Below are 14461 nucleotides of genomic sequence, written 5' to 3' on the forward strand. Positions count from 1 at the left end.
CCCTGTTTCTCAGAGGCAGGTTGGGTCCTGCTAGGGGGATATGCTGAGGGAGAAGCACTAGGAAAGGCATTAATTGGGATCTGGGAAGTCAGGACCTCCTTTGCAGAAGAAATTACCTCTAAGTAGTAAGTAGGAGTTACACAAGAGAAAGGCCTTGTGTTCTGTGATGAAGGACTGGTTACAGACAGAGAAAAAACTTGGACAAAGACAGTGCATGGAATGTTTGAGGAATTAAAAGAACTTCTGTATGGCAGGATTTTTGAGTCTGAGGGCCCTAAGGTCAAAAATGAGTCTGGAAAGGTAAACAGAGCCACATCTCAAAAGTCTTTGTAAATTATGTTTATGAATTTGGACACTATCACTATCAAAGTCATTAATTGGGCCAAGATTTATATTTTTTGGATATCTTAGATTATTCAGTCTGAAACTGGATGAACCAAGGTGGAAGGAATCAAGATAATCTCAAATGCCTTTGAAATAATCTAAGCAAGTTATTTTGGTGACTTATTATCTAGCCTGGGGATCTGGGTGGATAATAGTGCCCATCACGGAAGTAGGTCTCAGTGTAGGTGTCACTGTCCCCCACAAAGCTATTTGGACACCCATTTTGAGGATACTTGCCTCTCCTAGTCCATCATCCCATAGCATTCTCTGCTCCTCCTACTCCAGTACCTAAATATTATGTTTAAATGTCAGCATTAGTAATGCTTAACACTCCCTATGATGAAACCTGAGTTCTTCCCTTTTAGAAATACTATGTTTGGGGTGCTGGGTGAGTCAGTCTGTTAAATGTCTGCTTTTGGCTCAGGTCATGATCCCAGGGTCCAGGGACTGAGTCCCACATCGGCTTCCTGCTCATCAGGGAGCTGACTTCTCCCTTTCCCCCTACCTGGTGCTCTTTCTCACTCAAAATAAATAAATTCTTTAGAAAAAAAAAAAATACCATATTTGAACAAGTGCTTCCTTTAGCCAGAGTATTTACTGTGTCTGCTTTCCTCATCCTACCATTTCCACCCTCCCACCCCTATTTTCCCTACACACACTTCTTTGACCTCGTGTGCCGTCTCCCCTGATGATAAATGACTGTAACTACCTTCTTTTGTCTCTTAGAACTGGAAAATCATTCTATGTCATTTACATTAGATTCTGACTATATAGGTTTATATATGTTTCTCCTATGTTGTACCAAAGATGGAATATATATCAACCATCTCTGAGGCATTAGCATTTAGTGCAATTTCTAACAAGTATTTATTGAATCAGACAGGCTGGAAGATGGTACAGTATCTGTTGTTCTTAGCTAATGTTGTATGTATGAGAAGGAAAAAAAGGATGAGGGCAATTAAATAGTCTGAGATTCTCTGGTAGAAAGAACTTATAGTCTGAGATTAGAGAATTTAGGTATTGTCATCTGCAGTGCTAACGAAACTTAGATACACTAATTCTCTGAAGTATATTTAGGAAGAATTCAAGTTAAAAAAAGTTGTATTGAAGTGTACTCTACTACACTAAAAATAATTAAGCTTCCTGAACCATTTTCCTTATAATCACTAGGAATAACTGAATAAAAATAATTCTTATTTGTGCCGAGATTCCTGACCTACCTACATTCTTGTCCTAATTTACAAAATCTAAAAATGTATCTTTGTCCTTAAAATTTAGTTTACTATTTTTTCAGTGAGGGCCTCCCATTTCAGAATACATTCAGCTGTATTTCAGCTACATTTTTCATTTCAGGTTTATAGTTCTTTACTTTTAGGAAATAAATTCAGTATCAAATTACATTCTCTCTCAAAGTCATTGTTGAATTTTAAGAACTTCTTTGTTATGACAGCATTGTCACTATTTCTGAGTAGAGAAAATAGAAATTAGCATTCTGTCATGTCTGCAGCAGAGTTTCCGGGCACTGAGAACGATATAGATACTATTTTCCCCCAAAAAAGGAGCACACAGTGTCGAGTGCTCACACTGTCTTGAATTTTAACCCCCTTGGGATTCTATGATTTGATTTGGACATCATGCCAGATCAGGAGTGTTCTGGGGACTTTCAGATTTTGATCCAATTATGGTAACAAATCTCTCCTTATTTTCTCTTATCAAGACAGAGACATACTGACATATTCAACAAAAGTTTTTCCAGAGATTAATGGAAAATAAAGAAATAGTAATGGGGAAAAAGGGCTAGTATAAAAACCAGTATCTTTAATGTCTTTACTCCATGGTAGCTGTAGTATAAATATCTATTTGGCAAGTATTATACTGTTTTGTTCATAGTTGAAGCCTAAGTACCCAACACAGTATTGAGATCAAGGTAAAATATATTCTTTAAACAAATTCTGGAATTGAATTAATCTACAGTAATTGCCAAAGAGCTGGTTGCATTTTATAGGCACTTTTGCCTGGTCTTGGTCTTACAGCAATTGGCCAGCTATTGAGCAGGTTGGCTGTAGGGGCCATATTATATTTTTAAAATCATATTATTTGTGGACAGTCAGATTAAGTACCAAATGCTTGATCATGTCTCCAAAACGATTTATCTACCTAATTTCCACCTCATTTACATTTCTTGGCTGAGACATGTTCCAGTTAATATCACAATTGAATGATCTTTATCCTAGAAATGGAAATTAGATTTCAATTCTTGTTTCAATCACTTGGTAGTGACTGTGCTTGTTTGGAGATACATTTTGTTCTGGCTAAAAATGATTAATCGCAAGGTGTGTCCTGAACATGGGTTGGGAGGGTAGTGGCATCCAAATAAGAAAGGAAGAAGTAAACTTGTCTTTGTTTACAGGTGATGTGATCTTAGATATAGGAATGCTATACACTCCACCAAAAACTGTTAGAGGTAATCAGTGAATTCAACAAAGATGAAGACACCAAGTCTACATAGAGAAATTATTGCATTTCTATATACCAACAACAAAAGAATTAAAAATAATAAACAATCTCATGTACAATAGCATCAAAAACAATAAGACACGAATATATTTAAATATCTAGGTAAAATATCTATACACTAAAAACTCTAAGACGATGAAAGAAATTAAAGAAGACACAAAATAGGTGGAGCGATATTTGATGTTCACAGAAGAGAAAAATCAATATTGTTAAAGTGACCAAACCACCTAAAACCATGTATAGTTTCAGTGCAATCCCTATTAAAATCCCAATGTCATTTTTCATAGAAATAGAAAAAAACTATCTTAAAATGTGTATGGAATACAAAAGAATGAATAGCTAAAACAATCCTGAGAAAGAACAAAGCTGGAGGCATCATACTTCCTTATTTCAAACTATACTACAAAGTTATAATAAACAATATGGCACTGGAATAAAAATAGATCTAGATCAATAGAACAGAATCAAAAGGCCAAAAATAAACTCCATATATATGGTCAAGTAATATTTTATAAGAAATCTAATACTCAATGGGAAAATGATAACCTCTTTAATAAATGATGCTGGAAAAACTGGACAACCACAGGCAGAAGAATAAGATTGGATTCCTAAATTACACAACTCACAAAAATTAACTGCAGATGATTAAAGACTTAAACATAAGGTCTGAAACTATAAAACTTCTAAATGAAAACATGAGGAAAAGCTACTTGACATTGGTCTTAGCAACAATTTTTTGGATATGACACAAAAAGCACAAGTAGCAAAAACAAAAATCAATCTAAAATTATTCTTATAAACATATAAAGTATATAAACATATAAAATAGGAGAAACTATTTGCCAGTCATATATCTGATAGGCGTTTAATATCCAAAATATAGTTGAAACTCATACAAATCAATAGTAAAAAACAAAACAAAAAATGTGGCTAATAAATGAGCAGAAAAACTGAATAGACATTTTCCCAAAGAAAATATATATGCATGGCCAATGGATACACGAAAAGATTTTCAGCATCACTAATCATTAGGGAAATGCAAATCAAAACGACAATGAGATATTAACTCATATCTATTAGAATTGATATTATCAAAAGGACAAAAGATAACAAGTAAAGTAAAGATGTGGAGTACAGGAAACACCTGTGCACTTTTGGTAGGACTGTAAATTGGTAAAACCATTATGGGAAACAGTATGGAAGTTTCTCGAAAAGTTAAAAATAGAACTATCATGTGATCCACTTCTAGATACATATTGAAAGGAAATAAAATCAGGATCTCGAAGAGATATACCTGCACTCCCATGTTCATTCAGCGTTATTCACAATAGCAAAGATAAGGAAAGAACTTAAGTGTCTGTCAACATATAAATGGACAAAGAAGGTGGTAGGTGTGTATATAATTACATATATATAATTTATTCATGAGAAAGAAGGAAATCCTGCCACTTGTAGGAAATGTATTTTGATTCACTTATGTGATTTTGATCACTTATGTGTGGAATCCAAAAAGCCAAACTCATAGAAACAGGGAGTAAAATGATAGTTAATAGGGGCTGGGGTTGAGGGAAAATGGAGGGTTGTTGCTTAAAAAGAACAAACTTCCAGTTATAAGTTGAATAAGTTCTAGATAGCATGGTGATTATAGTTAACATTACTGTATTATACACTTGAAAGTTGCTGAAGAGTAGATCTTAAATGTTCTCATCACAAAGAAGAATGATGGAGATGTTAACTAACTCTACTGTGGCAATCATATTGCAGTATATAAGGGTAAGAAATCATAACTGTACATCTTAAACATATACAGTGTTATATGTCAATTGTGTCAATATAGCAAGGAAAAAAGAGAAGCCCCATCCCCTTTAACTATGACTCTATTTCTCCATTCCTCTCAGCCCCCTCACCAACCACTAAACTACTTTTACAGCTCAGTCGATTTCCGTATTCTGTACTTTTCATATAAATAGAATTCAGACCAGGGTAATATTGGCCTCATAGAAAGAGTTGGGAAGTGAACCATATGAGCACAGGCTTTCCTTTATGGTAGTTTTGATTGCTAATTCAATATGTTTACCTCTTATAGGTCTATTCAGATTGCTAATCTTTGAGACAATTTAAGTAGTTTGTGTATTTCTAGGAATTTGTCCATTTCACCTACGTAATTTGTAGGCATATAATTATTCAGAGTATTCATTTTAATCTTTTGTATGTCTATAAGGTCAGTAGTGGTGACCCCTGCTGCATTTATGTCTATCATTTGAGTCTTCTCTCTGTTTTTCTTTATCAATCTAGGTAATGCTTTGTCAATTATGTTCTTTTTCAAAGAACCTTTTGGTTTCATTCATTTTGTCTATTGTTTGACTATTTTCTGTTTCATCAGTCTCCACTCTAATTTTTGTTATTCACTTTCTTTTCCTTGCATTAGGTTTTGTCTTTTTTTCCAGTTTCTTAAGGTGGAAGATTAGGTTATTGATTAGAGATTTTTGTTCTTTTTAAAAATGTAAGTGTTCACAGCTGTAAATTGCTTTCTAAACACTGTTGCTTTCGCTGCATACCATAAGTTTGGGTATGTTGTATCTTCATTTTAATTCACCTAAAAATATTTTCTATTTTCCCATTGTTGATTACTTCTTTTACCAGTTGGTTATTTTAGAAGCATATTGTCTAATTTCAGTATATTTGTGAGTTTGCCAAATTTCTTTCTTTTATTGATTTTTAATTTCATTCCATTAAGGTCAGAGAACACATTTTTACTATTTCAGTCTTTTTGCATTTATAGATATTTGTTTTATGGACTAGCATATGGTCTGTTTTTGGAGAATGAGCCATGTGCACTTGAGAAGAATATATACTGCCATAGTTTGGTGAAATATTCTGTTGATCTCTATTAGAGCTAGTTGGCTTATAGTGTTGTTTAATTCTTCTATTTCCTTGTTGATCTTCCACTTAGCTGTTCTATCGATTTTACTGGAAGTGAGGTATTGAAATCTCCAACTATTATCCAACTATTGTTATTGAATTGCCTTTATCTCCCTTCATTGTTGTCACTTTTTCCTTCATGTACATTGGTGCTCTATTAGGCTCACATATTTTATGATTGTTATATCTTCCTGATGGATTGACCCTTTTATCATTACAAAATGCCTCTCATTTAAACTGGTAGCATTTTTTAAAATCTATTTTGTCTGTTGTTAGTATAATCCTCCACCTTTTTTATGGTAGTTGTTTGCATGATATGTCATTTTCTATTCTTGCAATCTCTTTCTATCTTTGAATTTAAAATGTGTCTTTTTTAATAAAAATTAAAATGAAGTGTGTGTCTTTTAAATAGCATATAGTTGTATCTTATTTTTTTTTTTTTTGCTTTTATCCAGTTGGATAACCTGTCTTTTAATTGGGTTATTTAATGCATTCATATTTAATGTTGTTATTGATATTGTTGGATCTATATCTGCAATTTTGCTTTTTGTTTTCTACATGTCTCATGTCTTTTTTGTTCTGCTATTTCTTCTTTACTCTTTTCTTTTGTGTTGAATAAATATTTTTAATATAGCATTTTAACTTCCTTAATGATTTTTTTTTAATCATTTCCTTAGTGGTTGTTTCAGGTCCTATCATGTATCTTAAACTCCTGTGAGAAATAGAAATAGTACTTCTATATAGCTCTATTCTCTTTTCCGATTTTATTTTAATTTTATTTTTTATAAACATATATTTTTATCCCCAGGGGTACAGGTCTGCTAATCGCCAGGTTTACACACTTCACAGCACTCACCATAGCACATACCCTTCCCAATATCCCAATAACCCCTCCCCCCCTCTCCCAACCCCCCTCCTCCCATCAACCCTCAGTTTGTTTTGTGAGATTAAGAGTCACTTATGGTTTGTCTCCCTCCCAATCCCATCTTGTTACATTTATTCTCCTCTACCCCCTTAACCCCCCATGTTGTATCTCCTCTCCCTCATATCAGGGAGATCATATGATAGTTGTCTTTCTCCGATTGACTTATTTCGCTAAGCATGATACCGTCTAGTTCCATCCACGTCATCGCAAATGGCAAGATTTCATTTCTTTTGATGGCTGCATAGTATTCCATTGTGTATATATACCACATCTTCTTTATCCATTCGTCTGTAGATGGACATCTAGGTTCTTTCCATAGTTTGGCTATTGTAGACATTACTGCTATAAACATTCAGGTGCACGTGCCCCTTCGGATCACTACGTTTGTCTCTTTAGGGTAAATACCCAGCAGTGCAATTGCTGGGTCATAGGGTAGCTCTATTTTCTCATTTTGAGGAACCTCCATGCTGTTTTCCAGAGTGGTTGCACCAGCTTGCATTCCCACGAACAGTGTAGGAGGGTTCCCCTTTCTCCGCATCCTCGCCAGCATCTGTCATTTCCTGACTTGTTAATTTTAGCCATTCTGACTGGTGTGAGGTGATATCTCATTGTGGTTTTGATTTGTATTTCCCTGATGCCGAGTGATATGGAGCACTTTTTCATGTGTCTGTTGGCCATCTGGATGTCTTCTTTGCAGAAATGTCTGCTCATGTCCTCTGCCCATTTCTTGATTGGATTATTTGTTCTTTGGGTGTTGAGTTTGCTAAGTTCTTTATAGATTTTGGACACTAGCCCTTTATCTGATATGTCATTTGCAAATATCTTCTCCCATTCTGTCAGTTGTCTTTTGGTTTTGTTCACTGTTTCCTTTGCTGTGCAAAAGCTTTTGATCTTGATAAAATCCCAATAGTTCATTTTGCCCTTGCTTCCCTTGCCTTTGGTGATGTTCCTAGGAAGATGTTGCTGCGGCTGAGGTCGAAGAGGTTGCTGCCTGTGTTCTCCTCAAGGATTTTGATGGATTCCTTTCTCACATTGAGATCCTTCATCCATTTTGAGTCTATTTTCGTGTGTGGTGTAAGGAAATGATCCATTTTCATTTTTCTGCATGTGGCTGTCCAATTTTCCCAACACCATTTATTGAAGAGGCTGTCTTTTTTCCATTGGACATTCTTTCCTGCTTTGTCGAAGATGAGTTGACCATAGAGTTGAGGGTCCATTTCTGGGCTCTCTATTCTGTTCCATTGATCTATGTGTCTGTTTTTGTGCCAGTACCATGCTGTCTTGATGATGACAGCTTTGTAATAGAGCTTGAAGTCCGGAATTGTGATGCCACCAACTTTGGCTTTCTTTCTCAATATTCCTTTGGCTATTCGAGGTCTTTTCTGGTTCCATATAAATTTTAGGATTATTTGTTCCATTTCTCTGAAAAAAATGGATGGTACTTTGATAGGAATTGCATTAAATGTGTAGATTGCTTTAGGTAGCATAGACATTTTCACAATATTTATTCTTCCAATCCAGGAGCATGGAAGATTTTTCCATTTCTTTGTGTCTTCCTCAATTTCTTTCATGAGTACTTTATAGTTTTCTGTGTATAGATTCTTAGTCTCTTTGGTTAGGTTTATTCCTAGGTATCTTATAGTTTTGGGTGCAATTGTAAATGGGACGGACTCCTTAATTTCTCTTTCTTCTGTCTTGTTGTTGGGGTAGAGAAATGCACCTGATTTCTGTGCATTGATTTTATATCCTGACACTTTACTGAATTCCTGTACAAGTTCTAACAGTTTTGGAGTGGAGTCTTTTGGGTTTTCCACATATAGTATCATATCATCTGCAAAGAGTGATAGTTTGACTTCTTCTTTGCCGATTTGGATGCCTTTAATTTCCTTTTGTTGTCTGATTGCTGAGGCTAGGACTTCTAGTACTATGTTGAATAGCAGTGGTGATAACGGACATCCCTGCCGTGTTCCTGACCTTAGCGGAAAAGCTTTCAGTTTTTCTCCATTGAGAATGATATTTGCGGTGGGTTTTTCATAGATGGCTTTGATAATATTGAGGTATGTGCCGTCTATCCCTACACTTTGAAGAGTTTTGATCAGGAAGGGATGCTGTACTTTGTCAAATGCTTTTTCAGCATCTATGGAGAGTATCATATGGTTCTTGTTCTTTCTTTTATTAATGTGTTGTATCACATTGATTGATTTGCGGATGTTGAACCAACCTTGCAGCCCTGGAATAAATCCCACTTGGTCGTGGTGAATAATCCTTTTAATGTACTGTTGAATCCTATTGGCTAGTATTTTGGCGAGAATTTTTACATCTGTGTTCATCAAGGATATTGGTCTGTAGTTCTCTTTTTTGATGGGATCCTTGTCTGGTTTTGGGATCAAGGTGATGCTGGCCTCATAAAATGAGTTTGGAAGTTTTCCTTCTATTTCTATTTTTTGGAACAGTTTCAGGAGAATAGGAATTAGTTCTTCTTTAAATATTTGGTAGAATTCCCCCGGGAAGCTGTCTGGCCCTGGGCTTTTGTTTGTTTGGAGATTTTTGATGACTGTTTCAATCTCCTTACTGGTTATGGGTCTGTTGAGGCTTTCTATTTCTTCCTGGTTCAGTTGTGGTAGTTTATATGTCTCTAGGAATGCATCCATTTCTTCCAGATTGTCCAATTTTTTGGCGTAGAGTTGCTCATAGTATGTTCTTATAATTGTCTGTATTTCTTTGGTGTTCGTTGTGATCTCTCCCCTTTCATTCATGATTTTATTTATTTGGGTCCTTTCTCTTTTCTTTTTGATAAGTCTGGCCAGGGGTTTATCAATCTTATTAATTCTTTCAAAGAACCAGCTCCTAGTTTCGTTGATTTGTTCTATTGTTTTTTTGGTTCCTATTTCATTGATTTCTGCTCTGATCTTTATGATTTCTCTTCTCCTGCTGGGTTTAGGGTTTCGTTCTTGTTCTTTCTCCAGCTCCTTTAGGTGTAGGGTTAGGTTGTGTACCTGAGACCTTTCTTGTTTCTTGAGAAAGGCTTGTACCGTTATATATTTTCCTCTCAGGACTGCCTTTGTTGTGTCCCACAGATTCTGAACCGTTGTGTTTTCATTATCATTTGTTTCCATAAATTTTTTCAATTCTTCTTTAATTTCCTGGTTGACCCATTCATTCTTTAGAAGGATGCTGTTTAGTCTCCATGTATTTGGGTTCTTTCCAAATTTCCTCTTGTTATTGAGTTCTAGCTTTAGAGCATTGTCTGAAAATATGCAGGGAATGATCCCAGCCTTTTGATACCGGTTGAGACTTGATTTAGGACCAAGAATGTGATCTATTCTGGAGAATGTTCTATGTGCACTACAGAAGAATGTGTATTCTGTTGCTTTGGGATGAAATGTTCTGAATATATCTGTGATGTCCATCTGGTCCAGTGTGTCATTTAAGGCCTTGATTTCCTTGTTGATCTTTTGCTTGGATGATCTGTCCATTTCAGTGAGGGGAGTGTTAAAATCCCCTACTATTATTGTATTATTGTTGATGTGTTTCTTTGATTTTGTTATTAATTGGTTTATATAGTTGGCTGCTCCCACGTTAGGGGCATAGGTATTTAAAATTGTTAGATCTTCTTGTTGGACAGTTCCTTTGAGTATGATATAGTGTCCTTCCTCATCTCTTATTATAGTCTTTGGCTTAAAATCTAATTGATCTGATATAAGGATTGCCACTCCTGCTTTCTTCTGATGTCCATTAGCATGGTAAATTCTTTTCCACCCCCTCACTTTAAACCTGGAGGTGTCTTCGGGTTTAAGATGAGTTTCTTGTAGGCAACATATAGATGGTTTTTGTTTTTTTATCCATTCTGATACCCTGTGTCTTTTGATTGGGGCATTTAGCCCATTAACATTCAGGGTAAGTATTGAGAGATATGAATTTAGTGCCATTGTATTGCCTGTAAGGTGACTGTTATTGTATATTGTCTCTGTTTCTTTCTGATCTACTACTTTTAGGGTCTCTCTTTGCTTAGAGGACCCCTTTCAATATTTCCTGTAGAGCTGGTTTGGTATTTGCAAATTCTTTCAGTTTTTGTTTGTCCTGGAAGCTTTTAATCTCTCCTTCTATTTTCAATGATAGCCTAGCTGGATATAGTATTCTTGGCTGCATGTTTTTCTCATTTAGTACTCTGAATATATCATGCCAGCTCTTTCTGGCCTGCCAGGTCTCTGTGGATAAGTCTGCTGCCAATCTAATATTTTTACCATTGTACGTTACAGACTTCTTTTCCCAGGCTGCTTTCAGGATCTTGTCTTTGTCACTAAGACTTGTAAATTTTACTATTAGGTGATGGGGTGTGGACCTATTCTTATTGATTTTGAGAGGGGTTCTCTGAACCTCCTGGATTTTGATGCTTGTTCCCTTTGCCATATTGGGGAAATTCTCTCCAACTTACCTTCTGCTCCCCTCTCTGTTTCCTCTTCTTCTGGAATCCCAATTATTCTAATGTTGTTTCGTCTTATGGTGTCACTTATCTCTCGAATTCTCCCCTCGTGGTCCAGTAGCTGTTTGTCCCTCTTTTGCTCAGCTTCTTTATTCTCTGTCATTTGGTCTTCTATATCGCTAATTCTTTCTTCTGCCTCATTTATCCTAGCAGTGAGAGCCTCCATTTTTGATTGCACCTCATTAATAGCTTTTTTGATTTCAACTTGGTTAGATTTTAGTTCTTTTATTTCTCCAGAAAGGGCTTTTATATCTCCCGAGAGGGTTGCTTTAATATCTTTATGCCTTTTTCAAGCCCGGCTAGAACCTTGAGAATCATCATTCTGAACTCTAGATCTGACATATTACCAATGTCTGTATTGATTAGGTCCCTAGCCTTTGGTACTGCTTCTTGTTCTTTTTTTTGTTGTGAATTTTTCCGCCTTGTCATTTTGTCCAGATAAGAGTATATGAAGGAGCAAGTAAAATACTAAAAGGGTGGCAACAACCCCAGGAAAATATGCTTTAGCCAAATCAGAAGAGATCCCAAATTGTGAGGGGGGAGAAGGGGGATAAAAAAGGGTTCAGAAAGAAAAAAAAAAAAAGAAACTATTAAAAAAAGAAAGCCGATAGAAAATATAAAAAGGAAAATATATATATATATATATATATATATATATATGTATATATATATATATATTAGATAAACTATTTAAAAAACGTTAAAAAAGAAAACGGTAAATGTTAAAAAAATTTAGCAGAAGAAGAGAAAAAAAATTGAAAAAGAAAAAAAAATTAAATTAACTGCAAGGCTAAAGAATCATGGGGAGAAAGCCATGAGTTCCATGCTTTGCTTTCTTCTCTTCTGGAATTCTGCCGCTCTCCTTGGTATTGAAACTGCTCTCCTGGGTAGGTGAACTTGGTCATGGCTGGGTTTCCTGTTGATCTTCTGGGGGAGGGCCCTGTTGTAGCGATTCTCAAGCGTCTTTGCCCCAGGCTGAGTTGCACCGCCCTTACCCGGGGCCGGGCTGAGTAATCTGCTGGGGTTTGCTGGGTTTGCTTTCGGGAGCTTTTGTTCCCTGAGCGCTTTCCGTAGAGTTCTGGAAGACTGGCATGAAGATGGCGGCCTCCCGGTCTCCGGCCCGGAGGAGCCTAGAGCCCGGGGCCCCACTCCTCAGTGCGCTTTCAGAGAACAGCGCCCAATTACTCCCGTCACCCTGGTCTTCGGCCGCGCTCTGAGCTGACCAAGCCTGTGACCGGTTCAAGGCAACCCGGAGCTGAGAGATCACTCCTCGGCTCTGTCTCTGTAGCCGGCTTCCCTGTTCCAATACCGGTAAGCTCTGCGACACTCAGACACCCCCGATCCTTCTGTGACCCTGTGGGACCTGAGGCCGCGCTGACCCCGCCTGGGTTTCACCCCAGTTAAGCCTCTGGAGCGATGTCCCTCAGCGGAACAGACTTTTAAAAGTCCTGATTTTGTGCTCCGTTGCTCCGCCGCTCGCCGGGAGCCGGTCCCTCCCCCCGTGGTCTATCTTCCCGTTGCTTTGGATTCACTTCTCCGCCAGTCCTACCTTTCAGATAGTGGTTGATTTTCTGTTTCTAGAATTGCTGTTCTTCTCTTCGATCTCCCGTTGGATTTGTAGGTGTTTGCAATCTTTAGATAAGCTATTTAGCTGATCTCCCGCTACCTGAAGTAGTCTCAGCCTGCTACTTCTCCGCCATCTTGACTCTGATCTTTTTTCCTCTTTTTTATAATATTATTGTTACATTATATCTATAGATATTACAATACATTATTGTAATTATTACTTTACATAATCTTATCCCTTTTAAAGAATATGAGAAAGGAAAGGAGAGCCAGTATATATAGTTTTTTCTATATTTATTTTATTTATCATTTCTGGCTTTCCTTTGTTCCTCTGGACTCAAGTCTGGTGTCAAGCCTGGTATCATTTTCCTTAGCCTAGTAGAGCTTTGCTGCCATCCATCTCCTCTGTGCTATTATAGGTGTTCCCTCCTTCTTGAAAGATTGCATTAGACCACTTCCTTTTTATGGAAGATCTACATTGGTATCTGTTTCCACTAACTGAAAGAAATCTAAAAAGAATTTTCCCTTTTGTATAAAAATGTACAAAGTGAAAATAGCATTCAACATTTGTTTACAGCAAGCTGTGATAGAGGGAGCACACACCCTGAGTGGCAAGAGTACACTACCATTCTCCTTTCCTGGGACCTGCACTCAGCATCTCAGCATCACACGATCAGAGCTTTGAACTATGTCCGTGAACATGTGTGCTTTATCTCAATGTAGTATTCATTTTGAGATAAATTATTTTTAATTCCTATGAGCTCTCATCTTTTATGTTACGTGTGTATATATGACCAAGATGCAGTACAGATTAGGACAGGAGAGGTAGGTCAAAACTGAACTTCACAGAAAGTCAGCATTTCTCCTCATTACCTCTGTGAATCACATTTTGTAGAGAAAGAGCATTGCTTTTATCAGGAATATTTTGTATGGCTAATCATTTATGAAAAAAAGAAAACCAGAAAACTAAACAAATATGAGGTTAAGTGGAATTATTAAACTGTTAAATGAATTTTTAGGGCAATATTCTCAATTTTTCATACATCATCCCAAATTTTGAACTACAGAAGAAAAATAGACACAGGGTTAAGACATTAAAAATATATTTTATTTAATTATAAGTAAGAAATTAAAATTGTGTAAATGCTAAGTATAATTTCCAGTTAATAGGTCCAAATGAAGAGAAAATAGATTTTCGTAGTAAAGTAACTATTCTCATGTCGATTTTAGAGGTTTTTCATTAACATTCTCCTATTAACATTTATAAAAGATTTATGCATGCACTGATGGGAGAATTAACCTCTGAATCTGTAATGTCAAGTGTTTTCCATAAAAAGCTTACAGATAACTGCCTGAAGAATTTGGCTGTTTACAATTAGAGATGACACTACTAACTTTAAGAAAATGATTTTATTAATTTTACTTGCAGATATATTAAGTAGCAAAAACCTAGGATTTAATTTTGTCTCAATTTATGTCTTCATAGATAACTGTCCATTATGATATAGAATTCAGTTTAGCTGGAGCAGCACTGTTGAGTAGAAATTTCTGTGATGACAGCAATGACCTGCACAGTAAAGTAGGGCAACCACTGGCCACATGTAGTTATTGATCCTGGGAAATATGGCTAGTATGTCTGAAGAACTGGATTTTTAATTTTAGTT

At 36.3% G+C, this 14461-nt stretch overlaps 1 protein-coding gene across 15 annotated transcripts in view; it reads left to right on the forward strand.

Annotated features, from left to right (window-relative positions):
- NOL4 (nucleolar protein 4) overlaps positions 1–14461 on the forward strand; it is a 413344-nt gene that overhangs the window by 216343 nt on the left and 182540 nt on the right. The window lies entirely within an intron of this gene.

Source organism: Lutra lutra, chromosome 12 (assembly GCF_902655055.1).
Source record: "Lutra lutra chromosome 12, mLutLut1.2, whole genome shotgun sequence".
Classification (NCBI taxonomy): domain Eukaryota; kingdom Metazoa; phylum Chordata; class Mammalia; order Carnivora; family Mustelidae; genus Lutra; species Lutra lutra.